At 42.8% G+C, this 19,025-nt stretch overlaps 1 protein-coding gene across 9 annotated transcripts in view; it reads right to left on the bottom strand.

The window, feature by feature from the left end:
* CD226 (CD226 molecule) overlaps nt 1-19,025 on the bottom strand; it is a 126,872-nt gene that overhangs the window by 94,057 nt on the left and 13,790 nt on the right. For 2 of the 9 annotated variants that reach the window (XM_055296766.2, XM_063637118.1), the window contains exon 2: nt 9,668-9,782. The exons of 3 other annotated variants lie outside the window; for them this stretch is intronic. The gene's annotated coding sequence lies outside the window, so the exon portion shown is untranslated. Of the gene's footprint in view, nt 1-7,031; nt 7,227-9,667; nt 9,783-10,043; nt 10,118-18,187; nt 18,248-19,025 lie in introns of those variants that run through there. 4 more of the 9 variants (XM_055296773.2, XM_055296797.2, XM_055296803.2 and 1 more) reach the window with 4 other exon arrangements.

Below are 19,025 nucleotides of genomic sequence, written 5' to 3'. Positions count from 1 at the left end.
AACATGCATGCACTCACACACACATGCACTCGCACATGCTCTAACACACACTCACACACACATGCACGCACATACACATGCACCCACACACACATGCTCATACAGTCTTAGACACACAATCACATGCATGTGCACACATACATCCACGCACACTCACACTCATGCACTTATACATGTTATCACACTCACATAGGCACACTGTCTCACACACTCACACACTGTCTCAATCACATGCATGTGCATGCATACTCTCAAACACACATCCGCACACACGCATCCACTTACACATGCTCTCACACTCACATGTGCACAGATTCACACTTTCTCACACACTATCTCACACACACAATCACATGCAGGTGCTCACATACTCTCAAACACACTCACATATACATGCACTCACACACATGCACACACTCACACACGCATGCACTTATACATGTTCTCACACATGCTCACATATGCACACACAATCTCACATAATCACATGCATCTGCACATATACTCTCAAACACTCGTACATGCATACACTCGCAATGCACACATGCATGCGTTTACACATGCTCACAGAATTTGCACACTCACACACTCTCTCTCTCACACACACACACATATACAGCATCTGGCGTGATCTCAAAACAGTGTATGGCCAAAGTCTAACATACCATCTGCTCTTTTACAGAAAAACTTTTTCATTCCCCCAGTCTAGTTGGAAAGACAGACATCAGACGAACATACAAGTAAATGCACAGTTATGAAGTGCATGTCACGTTATGAAAAGGAAGCAACACACACAGGCATGGGAGAGAATGGCTGGGGCTGCAGCCAAGCAGAGGCTGTGTCAGGTTGGTGGTCAGGAAAGGCTCTCAGGCAGTGAAGTGTGTTCTGGAATCTGCAGAAGCAAGAGGCTGTGGCCACATGCAGGGTGTGGCCAGGTGTGAGGACGAGCAGTCCAGGTGGATAGGAGAGCAGGTGCACAAAGTCAGAGACTTTGTGGAAGTTTTTCAATCATTGTAGCTGAATCCATTGAGGAAAGATGGAAACAGAAAGATGTAGAGATGAGTGGGGTGGGAGTACATTTGCCTTATATACTTCCTGGTACAATTCTAAGAGCAATTGGAGATTGTTAAGCACCAGAATAATATGATAAGATCTAAATTATTAGAAAGATAACTGACCATCACCCATTTCACTTTCCTCACTCCTAGCAGTATTGTGCCTGAGTTTGAGTATCCACCCCTTTCCACACGCCACAGAGATATTATGACAAATCGAAGCTATTCTACTGAAAACTATGATTTTGTGTGTGTGTGTGTGTGTGTGTGTGTGTGTGTGTGTGTGTGTGTGTGTAGAGGTGGGGACTTGCTATGTTGCCCAGACTGATCTCAAACTCCTGGTCTCAAGTGACTCTCCCACTTCAGCCTCCTGGGTAGCTGGGACTATAGGCACGAGCCACCACACTTAGCTAATTTTTTTAAATTATTTTTTGTGGAGACAGGCTCTTGCCAAGGCTTCCTTGGAGCTTCTGGACTCACATAATTCTGCACTTGTACATGGTGGCCTCCTAAAGTGTTGGGAGTCCAGGCGTGATCCACCATGACCAGCCTGAAAACTATGATTGATTTGAGGGGTCAGAGAAGCCAACTATGGCCTGAGTTGGCCCATCAGAGTGAAGGAAGTTATTCACATTCCATGCCAGAAAAACAGCATGGAATGTGAACAATTTATCTTCTCTCCATCCCTGTTTCTATCTTTATCTCCTCTGATTATGCATGAATAAGAATGCTGTCCTGGTTACCATAGGCAGCCATATTGAAGGAAATCAGCCTGAGGACAAACAGGGTGGTAGAGAGAGACAGAATGAATGTGGGGCTCAGATGGCATTACTGAGCTACTGAATCCACCAACTCTGGAGTCTGAACATATTACATAGAATTGCAAGGGGTCTTGAATAGCCAAAATGGTATTGAAAAAGAAGAAAAAGCTGAAAGACTAACATTTCCCATTTCAAAACTGTAGTACACAGCTACAGTAATCAAAACAGTGTAGGTATTGGCATATCCATAGACAAATAGACCAAGGAAATTGAAATGATGGTCAAAACAGATGTTAGATAGGATGTGGAGAAAAGAGAACATTTATACAGTGTTCATGGGAAGGTAAATTAGTACAACATCTATGGAAGATAGTATGGCGATTCCCGAAAGAACTAAAAATAGAATTACCATTAGATCCAGCAGTCTCACTACAGGGTATCTACCCAAAGGAAAAGAAATCATTATATTAAAAATATACCTGCCCTTATATGTTTATTGTAGCACTATTCACAATAACCAAGATATGGAATCAAACCTAAGTGCCCATCAATGAAGGATTAGATAAAGAAACTGTGGTATATATACACAATGGAATACTACACAGCCATAAAAAGAATGAAATCATGTCTTTTGCAGCAACATAGATAGACTGGGAAGCCATTATATTAAATGAAACAATTCAGACACAGAAACTCAAATACCACGTTCTCACTTATAAATGGGAGCAAAATAATGTGTACCCATGGACATATAGTATGCAATAATGGACATTGGAGACTTGGAAGAATGGGAGAGTAGAAAGGGGTGAGGGATAGAAATTAATGTGTACAACATATATTATTCAGGTGATGGTTATATTAAAAGTCCAGACTTCACCACTACATAATAAAACTGCCCTTATACAAAACTGCCCTTGTACCCCTTGAATTTATACAAATAAAATAAGCCCATACATCTATGAACAATTGATATTCAACAAGGTGCCAACCCTGCTGAATGGGGAAAGAATAGCTTCTTTAATAAATGGTCCTGGGACAACTGGCTAGCCACATGCAAAAGCATGAAATTGGATCCCTACCTCCTGTGAAACACAAAAACTAATCAAAATGGGTTGACCTAAATATAAGACCTCAGACTGTAGAAATCTTAGAATAAGCACAGGGGTAAATTTTTAAGACCTGGAAGTTGGCAACGGATTCTTAGATTTGACATCAAACCTATGGGCAACAAAAGAAAAAAATAAATTGGACTTACTAAAATTAAAAACTTTTGTGCATCAAAGGACATTTTTGAGAAAGTGAAAAGTCACCCTACAGAATGCAAGCAAATATATGCAAATAATCTGAGTATGCTCTAATATCCATAATATATAAGGAACTCTCACACTTTAACATAAAAGAAACAACCCAATTTTCAAATGGGCAAAGTACTTGAATAGACATTTTTCTCCAAAAGATGCTCAACATTATCAGTCAATAAGGAAACACAAATAAGAACCACAATGAGAACTCACTTTATATCTACTAGGATGGCTATAATCAAAAAGAGAAAAATAAATATGTTAGGGAAAATGTGGAGAAATTGGAACCCTTGTGTACTGTTGCACAAGCATTGTAAAGAAATGTAAAATGATGCAGCTGCTGTGAAGAACAGTTTAGAGATTCTTCAAAACGTTCAACAGGATTACTATATGACCCAGAAGTTTTACTCCTAGGTACATACTCAAAAGAATATACTCAAACCAATCCTTGTAGACCAATGTTTATAGCAGCATTAGTCACAAAAGCCAGAAGGTGGTAACGATCCAAACGTCTGGCAACAGGTGAATGAATGAATGAACAAATTGTGATCAAATCCATACAATGGAATATTACCCAGCCATAAAAAGGAATGAAGGGCTAATACACGCTACAACATGAATAAGCCTTGACAACATTATGCTAAGTCAAAGAATGCAGAAACAAAAGGCCACGTTTTGTAAAAATCCATTTATATGAAATATCCAGATAGTTAAATCCAAGGAGATGGAAAACAGATTGGTGATTTGCCAATTGACTGACTGTTGGAAGGAGGGAATAGGGAGTGACTGTTTAAGGTATGGGGTTTTCTTTAAAATGATGAAAACGTTTTGGAATCTGATAATAGTGGTCATCGCAGAACATTGTGGATGTACTAAATACCACCGAACTGTATACTTTAAAATGTTTAATCTTGACCCAGTGTGGTGGCTCACACCTGTAATCCCAGTACTTTGGAAGGCCAAGGCAGGTGGATCGCTTGAGGTCAGGAGTTCAAAACCAGCCTGGCCAACATGGTGAAACCCCAACTCTACTAAAAATACAAAAAATAGCTGTGCGTGGTGGTGCGCAACTGTAATCCCAGCTACTTGGGAGGCTGACAGGAGAATCGCTTGAACCTGGCAGGTGGAGGTTGCAGTGAGCTGAGATTGTGCCACTGCACTCCAGCCAGGTCAACAGAGAAAGATTTCGTTCCAAAAAAAAAAAAAAGTTTAATCTTATGTTGAATAAACCTTAGGTGAACAATGTTATGTGAATTTCACCTCGATTTTTAAAAATTATTACTAGTGAATAGTATGAGTCCAGGTCTTACCAATGAATGAGGCCACCCCATCTTGCTGTTGGCCACATATTGATTTCAGTTGATCCCCCAACCACCCCAGTCCAAAGATGCCAAGTACATTCTAAGAATACAGTACATTAGCATAGTACAGTCTAAGCATAGAGTCCACGGACATGCTCTGTGTCACAATTTTGTGATAACAGCTGGAAATAAATGCAAAAGATCATGATAGTCGAGGTTGTCAGATAACTAAGATATTTTTAAAAATTATGTGCTTATTAAACAAATGCCAAAACATATATATTTTCTGAGGGAGGGGTCAGGGTTGGGTAAAGTGGGGTAGAGGTGCAGGTAGAGAGGTAGAAGGGCCGAGGGCCAGGCAGGCATCTGCAACACTGTGCTGCCTCAAATCCTAAAGGAAATGAGATGAAACGTAGCATCATCCACTCTCGGTGGCTTCTATGATCAGGCCCAAGGTGAATTTCCTCACCCAGGATGAAGAAATGAGGTGCATGGGAGGAGGATTGGAAAAGGGGTACTACCCGGTAATAACTTGTAGGAACTCCTTATTCCCAAGGCATCCAGAGCCAACTAGTCAAGAGATGAAGAGAACTTAAGTGTATTTGCACCCTAGAATCGAGGGTCCTAGAGGTCACGGATTGGAATGAAAGGGGCAGAAAGACTTGCAGCTGAAGACAAAGTCCAGCTGTTACGACTTTGCTAGAGATGAGCCCTATTTATCAACATCTAACCAAAGACAAATAGAGACGGTGCTTGAGCTATTTTTGTTGTGTCAGCAGCCATTTTTTGCATGATTTATGAAGGGATTTTGGCTTGAGGTTTTTTTTCTAATAGAGCTGTCTGTATAAAAGAGCTTTGTTCTCAAGGAAGTCATTAATCAAAATATTACTGGATTTCTCGACTATTAAAAATGTCTCAGCTAACCACATGAGCACAAGCTTGCCTCTGAATGCAGACTCCTAGGTGGCCTGGGGGGGTTGGGACGGGGAACACTCTTCAGCCACACTGTTCTTCTTCCCCTAGGCTGTCCACGCAGGCAGAACCTTCCCTGTCACCTCAGTTTCGTTGCTTCTGCTACCTACAATATGTCCTGCTTCCCCAGATGTCTCCACGGTTTCTGAGCATTGGGAGGAGTCTCCTAGTGTCTACTCAATGACCCCACCTTCCCCGGTTTATGCAAAAACACCTGATGTATGTGATGGAGAATCTGCTCTGATCTCTCTCGACACTTGCTTGGAAAACTATTCGCATGCTGGAAAGCAGAGGACTGCAAACAGAAAATCTAGCTAAACTCAGAACAAGTGACTGGGGCTGGGAAGATTATAGTGTGAGGTCGTTTGCTCCCTCCGCTCTTTCTCAGATGCGAGGGTTTGGCTGCCTTCTGCTGGGATGCCCCAGCTGCTGAGAGGCTTATGCTTCCAGCAAGATTTCCACAGGAGGCCGGGCGCGGTGGCTCACGCCTGTAATCCCAGCACTTTGGGAGGCCGAGGCGGGCGGATCATGAGGTCAGGAGATCGAGACCATCCTGGCTAACACGGTGAAACCCCGTCTCTACTAAAAATACAAAAAATTAGCCAGGCGTGGTGGCGGGCGCCTGTAGTCCCAGCTACTCAGGAGGCTGAGGCAGGAGAATGGCGTGAACCCGGGAGGCGGAGCTTGCAGTGAGCCGAGATCACGACACTGCACTCCAGCCTGGGCGAAGGAGCGAGGCTCCGTCTCAAAAAAAAAAAAAAAAAAAAAAGATTTCCACAAGAACACAATAGTCTGGGTTTCTGCTCCCTTCCTCAAATAATCTCATTAAGAGAATCTTTCCAACGTGGGCCACATGGTCTCCTCTAGACCACGATACCCTTAGAACCTCGGCAAGTCATACACATGTCCCCAGGGGTGAGGCTACTGCTGAGTGACCAGTAGAACCCCACTTCTAGTCAACGCAGAGACTCCAGTTGGGGTTCAGCAGGGATCCTCTAAGACAGGGTTCTGAAACTATGGCCTGAGGACTGAATGCAGCCCACTGTCTGATTTCCATAAACAGTTTGGTTGGAGACAGCTATGCTCATTTGGTTACATACCATCCACCACTGTTTTTGTGCTGCAATGCTGGAAACAAGAGGTGTTAGGTCACAACTGACAGACACCACATGGCCCACAAAGCTGTAAATATTAACTATCTGGCCCTTTACAGAAAAAGTTTTCCAACCCTTGAGTAGGATAATAAATCTTTGGATCATGGACATCTATTATTTAAGTTCATCCTTGTTCAGTCTTGCTGGAGAGAAGATTTAGCTTGATAGACCAGATGCCGGTAAAATTAGCTCGGTTTTCTTATTCTCAAGAACTTTACAATCAGATCTATTATAAATACAATTCTAGAGACAGACTGAGAAAAAGTACTTAACTGGCACCCTTTTGCTACAAACTGCACCCCCTCATTAAACTAACAGTTCGCAGAACACCGAATACTTAACTTACTCCAGCTTTTTCCGGCAACTCTATTTTCCTGCTGCATCAACTTGCCATGGTTTCAGTGGCAGCCCCCACCCTTTCACACACAATTAATTTAAAAAGTTGAGCTCAGACACAACCAGTCTTTTTTCTGAGAAGGTTACTAACCTTGAGATGTGAGTGCTGCTCGCCCTAACGCTTCTTCCCATCTGTGTCTTGGTTAAGGGCTTTTATCGTATCCTGTTTATCACGGCCTCTTAGCCTCAACCCCCTCCTGGTCACTGCAAGCTCCCTGCTGCTCCCTCCCTTAATTAGCACTGCAAGAGCTGAGGGGAGCTTTCAGCCCACTCGGGAGCTGACTCTGCCAGTGCTCTTCTCTCTACCAGAACTTCTTCAGATAGCAACTGAAGTGAATCACTAATATTTCATGAAGCAGGGTTTTTTGAAGTCAAGTTTACCTGCTTCTGGAAGCAACTTTACTATTGCAGCTACTCAGACTCATTCCAAACTCAGATAAAGTTCTGTCCCTCTTTTCCCCCAAATAATCTACAATTTGAAAGGACGCACTTCTTTGTTCTAGCTCTAAATAAAAACTACACTCCCCGCCGAAATCAGAGTTTGTTTCTTTGCCTTTTCTTCCATTTTTTCCTGCCAATCAAAGCACATTAGATTCAGCTGTCTCTTTAAGTCAAGACGCTTCCTTATCTCTGCCCATATCTAAGTATGTTTCCGTCTTACTTTCTAGATACTCTCTTTTTTTTTTCTTTGCCTCCCATTCTCCAACAGAAAAAGTACACAAGTCGGTGTTTCCTGAGAACTAACTCTGCATGTTTAGCAGCTTTTGTCTCTTAGAAACACTGGTTTTTTTGCTGCACCAGGCCATGGCAAAGTTAGTTTTATTGGTTCCTTTATTAGGTTATGGAGGTTCCCTGCTGGTTAAACCACCATGAAGGATTGTGGCTGAGGCTTTAGTGTGTAAAATTCATAGAAAGACTAGGAAGGAAGGACCGCGTTTGACAGGTGAGAAGGCACTCATGGGGCTGCCCTACCCTGCACATTCAATTATGCATCACAGGTACAGGACTGGTCTCTTCTGCTGGACCACCGCATATAGGAAAGCAAGGGAGAAGAAAGTGCAATATTGCCTCTCATGACACAAGTGTTTACTGAGCCTTATTGTGGGCCAGAGGTAGCCAGAGTAGCCTTCTCAAACACCTGCCTGACTCTCATCATTTCCTTCAATGCCTCACTGTCCTCAAGAGAATATCCAAATGGCTTACTGACTTGCAAGGCCTGTGTCATTGATAGCTGCCATTTTCCCAGTGTTATGTCTTATAATTCTTCTGCTCACTCCTAGCCTTTATTGCTCATCCACCTTACATTGTGTAATTTGAGGACAATGCTCTGATGGGGCAGGGCCTTCGCACGTGGAGTTTCCTCACCTTCTCTTATCCCTCTCCTATCCAGCAGGTCTCAGCTCAAATGTATCATATAAGATACTCTCCTTGGGGCCCACATCTGTCCTGTGAGTTTCCTGAGAACCCCAAATATGTCCTCACTGAAACTTACCACATCCTATTATGATGCCTATTCACTCACTGCATTTTTTACTAGAGCCTGATAGGCACTTCCAGGCCCAGGTAAAGTCTCATCCCTGCTCTATCAGATCCTTGCACAGGGCCCTTGCCCACGCCAAGTGCTCAGTCAGCACTTGTAGAATGAGGACAAAGCCATGCAATCATGCAATGACTTCCAGCTGTAAGGTTTCCATATTGTGATCATAATCCCAATTCCATCTTCTTACCAATCCACCATCGTTGGGGCTGCTTTTTTGCCTCAACTTTCGATTTTCTCAAGGAAAAAGACAAAAACAGGCTTGACCCAAAACACCCACTGATTTTGCAGGACAGACCCAGAGACAAGTTTTCTTTTGAGTCAAAACTCTTCCTCAGAATTATTCAGTGGGCCCTGAAGTGAACCTCACACATCGGCTGAAACAGTCACCGTCTACCCACCTGGTTCACAATAGGGTGAATGCAAATACTATCTATCATGACAGTAGCTGCTGCTCATACCTACAGGGACCTGGCTTGAAAATATCTTTTGCTTACTCCCTGACTCACAAAATCCAGACTGATACAGGCTAGGGGGTTTTCCCAAATTACTTTTTCATGGTCACTCCCTAATTCAGTGTTCACAGGCAAATACACACACACACACACACACACACATCCTTCTCCTTCTTATCACCCATAATAAAGCTATTGCTATTTTGTTTTTTATTTTTATTATTTAGCTATTGCTATTTTTAAGGGAGGCACAATGGAGATATCTTTTATTGTTTCTCTGTAGAGGTTTATCGTCTCTGGTTTATTTCGCTTCTTCTTGGAGGCTCTCGAAATCTTGTAATAAATACAAAGAACCCAAGACTTAGCTTTGAATCATTTCCAAAGAAACACAGGCATCCCAAGGTCTTGGCCCAAAGGATGCAACATTGTTCCCCCAACATGGAACTACAGAATTTTACTCAGCAAATAGGGGAAATGTTGAAATATCACATGATCGATAATAAATTACAAAACAAACAATAAAAATAACCTGAGACAAATTAAATTGCCCTAAATCTCCAGAGAACAGATGTCCTAAATGTTCTAACCAGCAGAACAAATGGACGTAAAGAGGAAAAGTAGTGAGACAGAGATTACCACTCAGAGATCAACAAGAGCCCTTTCTCCAACATTTTTCCATGACCCTTACAAAAGGCTTTTTGAGCAATTTAAAGCAAAAATACTCTTTAACCTTACCAGTTGTTGACAGAAGCAGGAAACAGCAAAAGTCATCACATCCCTAGGTGCAGCATCGCATCAGCTACCTCCTTCCTCTTTTTTTCTAAGGTCACCAAGGCACTAACTTGCTGTTCTAACAAAGGGTAAGGAAAGAAAGAATCAAGCATTTGCCCTGCCTTTCCTGTACAAATTATAATTCAAGGTGACCCGAGGTTCTCTTTATAGAAAAATTCAGCTACTAAGTGGAAAAAACAATCATAGTTATTTTTTAAGTCACCATTTTGCAACCCCTGTTAAAATAATAGATGGAGACAATTGTTAATAGACGCTAAAACCATGAGGTGGAAGGTTAATGGGGAAGCTTATAATGAAAGGTGCTGCTGATTGACAATACCTGAGCCCTTGGATCAGCTGTAATCTCGCTAAATATGGCACAGCCAGGCATGAGGGGGGCTCCGACAAGATGCAGCAGGAAGAAAGCAGCGCCACCTAGGAAGTCCTCTTCCCCAAGTAGCTGAGCCTGAATGCAGCCAAGCCTCTAGAAGTAACCAGCAGTGCATAGAAAATACAGACAATGGCTGGGCACAGTGGTTCACACCTGTAATCGCAGCCCTTTGGGAGGCTGAGGCAGGCAGATCACCTGAAGTTCGAGACCAGCCTAGCAAATATGGTGAAACCCCGTCTCTACTAAAAATACAAAAATTAGCTGGTTGTGGTGGTGCACGTCTGTAATCCCAGCTACTTGGGAGGCTGAGGAATGAGAATCACTTGAACCTGGCAGGCAGTGGTTGTAGTGAGCCAAGATTGCGCCACTGCACTCCAACCTGGGTGACAGAGCAAGACTCCATCTTAAAAAAAAAAAAAAAGAAAAGAAAAGAAAAAGAAAACAAACAAAATACAGACAATAAAAGACTGAGTTAAGGGACGCTACGAGACCACAAGGAAGCAACGAACCGAACATAGAAAGCAGGAGCTACTGCAGAACAAATACCTCAGTTTCCTCCAGCAACAAAAGGCAATTATGATGAACACAACCAGTAAATGCCAAAAAGATACTTGACAATTTTTTGTTGTTGTTGAGATGGAGTCTTGCTCTGTTGCCCAGGCTGGAGTGCAGTGACACAATCTTGGCTCACTTCAACCTTCACTACCTGGGTTCAAGTGATTCTCCTGCCTCAGCCTCCCAAGTAGCTGGGATTACAGGCATGCACCAACACGCATGGCTAATTTTTGTAATTTTAGTAGAAACAGGGTTTCACCTTGTTGGCCAGGCTGGTTTTGAATTCCTGACCTCAGGTGATCTGCCTGCCTCAGCCTCCCAAAGTGCTGGAATTACAGGCATGAGCCACTGTGCCTGGCCAGATACTTGATAATTTTAAATATCCTTTCCTGGGAAAGACTCATAGCAATTTTACAATTTCATCAGCATGATGAAGAAAATTTATGAGAAACTAACAGCAACCTTGATAGTGAGACACTAGAAAAATCTCAATTCAATTTTGAAATAAGACAAGGATGGCCACAATCACTGTCAATATTTAACATATTCTGGAGCTTTTAACTAAATGTAATAGATTTTAAAAAGGAATAGGAGCTGTAAACCTTGAAAATTATTTAAAATGTAGGATTTGTAGGTGATCCACCTAGAGAACATGGTCAAATAAAACAGAAAAGAATTTAATAAGCTGCCTAGCAAAATAATTTTATAAGACTCAGTAGCTTTATTGTATATCCTATCCAAAAGAACAGCAAAATTCACACATGCGTATGTATATGTAGGTATAAATGTGTGCCTGTGTGAATATATATGAATGTACCTCAAGAATTTGTAGGATTTAAACAAAGAAATTTGCTAATTTATCAAAGGAAATAAAAGAAGTCTTGAATAAATGGAGGTATGTCCTATGCTCCTCTATGGCAAGACTCAATTTTGAGAATGCATCAAAAATATTTTTTTAGTTACCTGGAATTTTATACTCTTTTACATTATTAATCAGGTCAGGCTATGAACAGCTATTCATGAGGCACTTATTGATGGCACTCTGAAAAAAGGTCTTCACTTAGTATATTGTGGAAATGTTATATGTTTGCACAATCAATCATTGAAGACCTCTTGCAACACACATATCCCCATAAAAGTAAGCAATGGATGAACTGCTGTGAAAAGTGCTCTCTGGAGCAGAAATCCACACCCTGGTTCTTACCTGGTTTTAGCATTGCCAAGGGCACAGCAAACTTCACCCACGACTCCCTTGGCCACTGTTCTTTTCTTCCTCTGCTGTTTTTAGTCCCCCTCTCTTGAGGGTCCCAAGGTTTCAAGGAAATAAGTACTTACACACACATCTTAAGGACTCCAGACCTCAAGTATCAGGCCCGGGTAAGTGCTAAGTTCTTCTTTGGGAATTTTTCTAAATGACACCAGGAAGCAGCAGCCAGCAGCACAGCTATACGGACAAACAGGGACTTGCAGATACCCACTATCTCTTTCCCCCAGTCCCAGTCCCCTGACAAAGCTTATGCCTTTCTCCTCTGCATTCCACATCCCTTTCTGCTGCAACTATTTGATAACATTGCACATGCATTATGGCTACTTAGTAAAGTGGGTGAGAGTTGCCATCCTGTAATTAAAAGAGTGTGAGCTTTGCAGAGAGACTTGGGTTCAAATCCTGTTCCATGCCTGGCTAGCTGTGGGACCTCCAGTCCTCAGGGCATTGATGGCAGCACAGATCCCAGCTAGGCCATGGCTGATTGTCCAGGAGGGCACCTCCACCTCATGTTACCCGTGGCCCAGTGGGCTTCACTCTTGTCGGGGTCCACTGAGGGTCTTTTGACACTCTCAGTGTCAAAAAGGTTGTTTTGCCTCCTGAACTCTCAATACTGTGTATCTCAGATTATTTAAAGAAAATTTCATTTTCCAAAATGGCAGAAACCCCATATTGCTTAAATTAAGATATATTCTTTCTAGAATTTTTTACTGAGAACATTTTCGTCTGCAATTGGACAATGTAGCTTATATCTGAACTGCTTAGTTAGCATCTACAGAACAGTCACTGTCCCCAAAACTCACCACCTTAGCAAGGTGCCTGAATGAGGGAGGGTCTCCAGCCTCAGCCACACATTGGGCTGCACCTCCCTGGAATCTGAATCTGGTACAATGTTATCTAATGTGGTTAAGATCACATCTCTCAGGCTCCCTGAATCCAGTCCAATATACACCTTGTTGTATTTATTAACAACCTTGCATTTCACTCTCCAAAGTGTCTTGATTTGGGTTACAAACTCTATGGTCACCCTAAGAGCCACCAAGGGGGCTGTGGGTTTGAAGGAAACCCCTCAGATCCGGGAAATCCAGGACAGTGGGTCATCCCTGATATAGCAGGGACCAGGACTCCCTGGGTCCAGCCCACCTTCCCTCATGGCCAGCTCACTTGAGGGGCTGGGGTATGTCTTCTACCCACACCTCAGTAAGGATTGCCCTCAGCCATCAGAAAGCGTCTAACAATTCTGGCTCTGAAAGGGAGCAGGGCCAGAGTCTCACCCTCCTCTTCCTAGGACATGTGGCCTATTTGAAAAGTTGCCTCCTTGGCCCCGAAGACTACATGGATTCAGGAAGGGCAGGCTGCATCAGCCAGAAAAGGTCCTTCCATAGCCTTACCCCAGGCAAGGGCATTTATTCACCCTTACTGACACCTGCTTGAGGCCGTCAACGGTGGTTCCGAAAACCAAACAGTGTGCTGAGGGAACCAGCTCTTTCATCCACTGGAGAGAGAAGAAGACAGCTCATTTTATAAAATAAACAGATGAACCAATATACAAATAAATAAATTCTTTCTAACCTGCTGGCACACTCCATGTAAAGTTGTGCCCTTTGTCTTATGTTTGTATTTTATGTTCATCTCTGGACCCTCCAACTTGAAGATATGTTCCTTGATGTGAAGACTGCCTTGTTAACCACTGTAGCAAACCGACCAACTGTCGGTGTTTGCCTGATGCCAGATAGTTTCCCAGGACTCAAGACTTTGAAGTGCTGACTCCGGGACAGCCCCAGGCAAACCCAGACAGCTGATCACCCTAGCTGTATCCCCAGTGCCAAGAGCAGTGCCCAGCATATAGTAAGAGTTCACAAAACAATTGCTGCCTGGCTATGATCTTAACTCTTATTTTGCAGTTTTGTTCTTAGAATTTAAAGAGCGGAGAGAACTGAAGGAGACAGAGACACAAAAAACCCTTCAAAAAATCAATGAATCCAGGAGCTGGTTTTTTGAAAAGATCAACAAAATTGATAGATGGATAGCAAGACTAATAAAAAAGAAAAGAGAGAAGAATCAAATAGACGCAATAAAAAATGAAAAAGGGGATATCACCACTGATCCCACAGAAATACAAACTACCATCAGAGAATACTATAAACACCTCTATGCAAATAAACTAGAAAATCTAGAATAAATGGATAAATTCCTGGACATATACACTATCCGAAGACTAAACCAGGAAGAAGTTGAATTCCTGAATAGACCAGTAACAGGCTCTGAAATTGAGGCAATAATTAATAGCCTACCAACCAAAAAAAAGTCCAGGACTAGACGGATTCACAGCCAAATTCTACCAGAGGTACAAGGAGGAGTTGGTACCATTACTTCTGAAACTATTCCAATCAACGGAAAAAGAGGGAATCCTCCCTAACTCATTTTATGAGGCCAGCATCATCCTGATACCAAAGCCTGGCAGAGACACCACAACAAAAGAGAATGTTAGACCAATATCTCTGATGAACATCGATGCAAAAATCCTCAATAAAATACTGGCAAACCAAATCCAGCAGCACACCAAAAAGCTTATCCACCAGGATCAAGTGGACTTCATCCCTGGGATGCAAGGCTGGTTCAACATACGCAAATCAATAAATGTAATCCAGCATATAAACAGAACCGAAGACGAAAACCACATTATTATCTCAATAGATGCAGAAAAGGCCTTTGACAAAATTCAACAGCCCTTCATGCTACTCTCAATAAATTAGGTATTGATGGGACGTTTCTCACAATAATAAGAGCTATCTATGACAAACCCATAACCAATATCATACTGAATGAGCAAAAACTGTAAGCACTCCCTTTGAAAACTGGCACAGGACAGGGATGCCCTCTCTCACCACTTCTATTCAACATAGTGTTGGTAGTTCTGGCCAGGGCAATCAGGCAGGAGAAAGAAATAAAAGATATTCAATTAGGAAAGGAGGAAGTCAAATTGTCCCTGTTTGCAGATGACGTGATTGTATATTTAGAAAACCCCATCGTCTCAGCCCCAAAGCTCCTTAAGCTGATAAGCAACTTCAGCAAAGTCGCAGGACACAAAATCAATGTGCAAAAATCACAAGCATTCTTATACACCAATAACAGACAGCCAAATCATGAGTGAACTCCAATTCACAATTGCTTCAAAGAGAATAAAATGCCTAGGAATCCAACTTACAAGGGACGTGAATGACCTCTTCAAGGAGAACTACAAACCATTGCTCAACAAAATAAAAGAGGATACAAACAAATGGAAGAACATTCCATGCTCATGGATAGGAAGAATCAATATCATGAAAATGGCCATACTACCCAATGTAATTTATAGATTCAGTGCCATCCCCATCAAGCTACCAATGACTTTCTTCACAGAATTGGAAAAAACTACTTTAAAGTTCATATGGAACCAAAAAAGAGCTTGCACTGCCAAGTCAATCGTAAGCCAAAAGAATAAAGCTGGAGGCATCACACTACCTGACTTCAAACTATACTACAAGGCTACAGTAACCAAAACAGCATGGTACTGGTACCAAAACAGAGATATAGACCAATGGAACAGAACAGAGCCCTCAGAAATAATACCACACATCTACAACCATCTGATCTTTGACAAACCTGACAAAAATAAGAAATGGGGAAAGGATTCCCTATTAAATAAATGGTGCTGGGAAAACTTGCTAGCCATATTTAGAAAGCTGAAACTGGATCCCTTCCTTAACACTTTATACAAAAATTAATTCAAGATGGATTAAAGACTTAAATGTTAGATCTAAAACCATAAAAGCCCTAGAAGAAAACCTAGGCAATACCATTCAGGACATAGGCATGGGCAAAGACTTCATGTCTAAAACACCAAAAGCAATGGCAACAAAAGCCAAAATTGACAAATGGGATCTAATTAAACTGAAGAGCTTCTGCACAGCAAAAGAAACTACCATCAGAGTGAAAAGGCAACCTACAGAATGGGAGAAAAATTTTGCAACCTACTCATCTGACAAAGGGCTAATATCCAGAATCTACAAAGAACTCAAACAAATTTACAAGAAAAAAGCAACTCCATCAAAAAGTGGGCAAAGGATATGAACAGACACTTCTCAAAAGAAGACATTTATGCAGCCAACAAACACATGAGAAAATGCTCATCATCACTGGCCATCAGAGAAATGCAAATCAAGCCCACAATGAGATACCATTCACACCAGTTAGAATGGCAATCATTAAAAAGTCAGGAAACAACAGGCGCTGGAGAGGATGTGGAGAAATAGGAACACTTTTACATTCTTGGTGGGACAATAAACTAGTTCAACCACTGTGGAAGACAGTGTGGCGATTCCTCAAGGATCTAGAACTAGAAATACCATTTGACCCAGCCATCCCATTACTGGGTATATACCCAAAGGATTATAAATCATGCTGCTATAAGGGACATGCACATGTATGTTTATTGCGGCAGTATTCACAATAGCAAAGACTTGGAACCAACCCAAATGTCCATCAATGACAGACTGGATTAAGAAAATGTGGCACATATACACCATGGAATACTATGCAGCCATAAAAAATGATGAGTTCATGTACTTTGTAGGGACATGGATGAAGCTGGAAACCATCATTCTCAGCAAACTATCGCAAGGACAAAAAACCAAACACCGCATGTTCTCACTCATAGATGGGAATTGAACAATGAGAACACTTGGACACAGGAAGGGGAACATTACACACCGGGGCCTGTTGTGGGTTGGGGGGAAGGGGGGAGGGAAAGCATTAGGTATCTGCCCAATGTAAATGATGAGTTAATGGGTGCAGCACACCAACATGGCACATGTATACATATGTAACAAACCTGCACGTTGTGCACATGTACCCTAGAACTTAAAGTATAATAAAAAATAAATAATAAATAAAGAGCAGGAGGGAAGTGCCAAAATGCCCAATGGGATCTTAATAAATACAAGTGCTGGCTCAAAGGTAGAGCTTAAGGCCCTGCTGGGCCCTCACTGCATCCCAGAAGGAGATAGAATGTCATGGTTGACCAGATGCACCAGCCTGCCTCCTGCCAAGCAGCACCATCCTCTCTGTCTATGCTTTCTGCATCACTACGCTTGGGCTCCCTGAAACCAGTCCAATATTCACCTTGTTGTATTTATTACCAAGCTTGCGTTTCATTTTCAAAAGTCTCTTCATTTGGATAACAAACTCTACGGCCACCCTAAGAGCCCTGTATCTAGGGGCTGGAAGACTGGATGCTGCACCTGCCAGAAACCCTGGCAGCAGGATTCCAAATGAGATTCTGTCAACCAAAGGCACTTGCATGAGGTCTGGAAATCAGAAGAGAAGTAGGATTTCATTTCTGTCGAACTGACAGTTACAACTGTCACAATTCCACTTGTGGAAATGTATGCTTGTTGTTCTTCTTTAGCTGTGGTGAGATGTGAGGACTTTGCACAGAGGAGACTTGAAGCAGCCTCCTTTCTGAGATCTTCCCAGAAACTCCCTGCACCCGGGCTGGAGAGAGCTGTAGATGCGCCAGTGGATTCTTCCTGTGCTGGAACTTCTGACTTGTTGAAACCTCCAAGTCAGTCTGAACTCAGGAGACTCCTTGAAGGCTGTGCATGCAGGCCTTCAGATTCGCAGCTCCCTCACCCTCTGTTTTAAATACTATTCTGCATAAGTTTTTTCCCTCTTCCTGACTAGCCTTTAACTGATACCTCGGGTCTAATACGTTGCTAGTGAGGGAAATGTCAGTCAGCCTTGTTGAAAGGGAAACCGAGGTGAATGTGGCCACTACCTGGGGTTCCCACCCATAGCTCCTCTGCCCACTGCAGGCACACAGTACAGCATATCCTCTTTCCCTGCCCCTCCAGGACGATGCTGCGGCTCTGACAGAGCATCCTCAGGGAAAGGTCCAGAGGCAGAAAAGCACGACCCGTTCCTTCCTGTGAGGCTCCTTCACCAGCAAGAAAAACCTTTCACTGCAGACGCTTTCATGCCTCCTTGGCCAGAACTGAGCTCATCTATATCTATTTTACCTATCACGACATCAAAAAACTACCCCAGAGTTTAGTGACCTACTAGTGGTCCCCAGCCTTTTTGGCACCAGGGACTGATTTAGTGGAAGGCAATTTTTCGAAGGACCAGGGAGGGGGGATGGTTTCGGGATGATTCAAATACATTACCTTTATTGTGCACTTTATTTCTATTATTATTACATTGTAATATATAATGAAATAATTATACAACTCACCATAATGTAGAATCAGTGGGAGCCCTGAGCTTGTTTTCCTGCAACTAGACAATCCCATCTGTGGGTGATGGGAGACAGTGACTCATCATCAGGCATTAGATTCTCATAATGAGGCTGCAGCATAGATCCCTCACACGCACAGTTCACAACAGGGTTCGTGCTCCTATGAGAATCTAATGCTGCTGCTGATCTGACAGGAGGCGGAGCTCAGGTGGTGATGTGAGCAACAGCAAGTGGCTGTAAATACAGATGCAGCTTCACTTGCTCTCGCACCACTCACATCCTGCTGTGCAGCCTGGTTCCTAAAAGGCCACAGACTGGTATCAGTCAACTGCCTGGGGCCTGGGGACACCTGGCTTAAACAAAAGCAGCTCATAATTTTGCAGGGCAGCTATCTGGGCAGTTCTGCACTGGTCTTATCTCTTTTTCTATGTCTGTCTTATCTAGCAGTTCCTCGGTTTCTCTCTCTCCTCTCTCCTGTTTTCTGTGTGTTCTTTCTCTCTCTCTCTCTCTGTCTGTCTGGCATAATGTAGGTTTTAAGAGCTGCTGTGTTCATTCTCTACATGCCACTGTAAATTACCACAAATTTAGTAGTTTAAATAAAAAGAAAGTTAGGTCAGGAGTCCAGTGTGGGTCTCACAGAGCTCAAATGGAAGTAGCAGCAGGGCTGTGTGCCCTTCTGAAGGCTCCAGGCAAGAGGGAACCTGCTCCCTGCCTCTCCCAGCTTCTGGAGGCAGCTGCTTTCCTTGGCTCGTGGCCCCACTCCATCTCTAAGTCCGCAGCATGGCACTGGCCTGAACATTCTTCCCTCTTCACATCTCCTGCTGACTCCACTCTG

The sequence above is a fragment of the Symphalangus syndactylus genome, chromosome 1 (assembly GCF_028878055.3).
Source record: "Symphalangus syndactylus isolate Jambi chromosome 1, NHGRI_mSymSyn1-v2.1_pri, whole genome shotgun sequence".
NCBI lineage: Eukaryota > Metazoa > Chordata > Mammalia > Primates > Hylobatidae > Symphalangus > Symphalangus syndactylus.
Note: the sequence above shows the minus strand (reverse complement) of the source record. Positions and strands in the feature narration are given on the sequence as shown.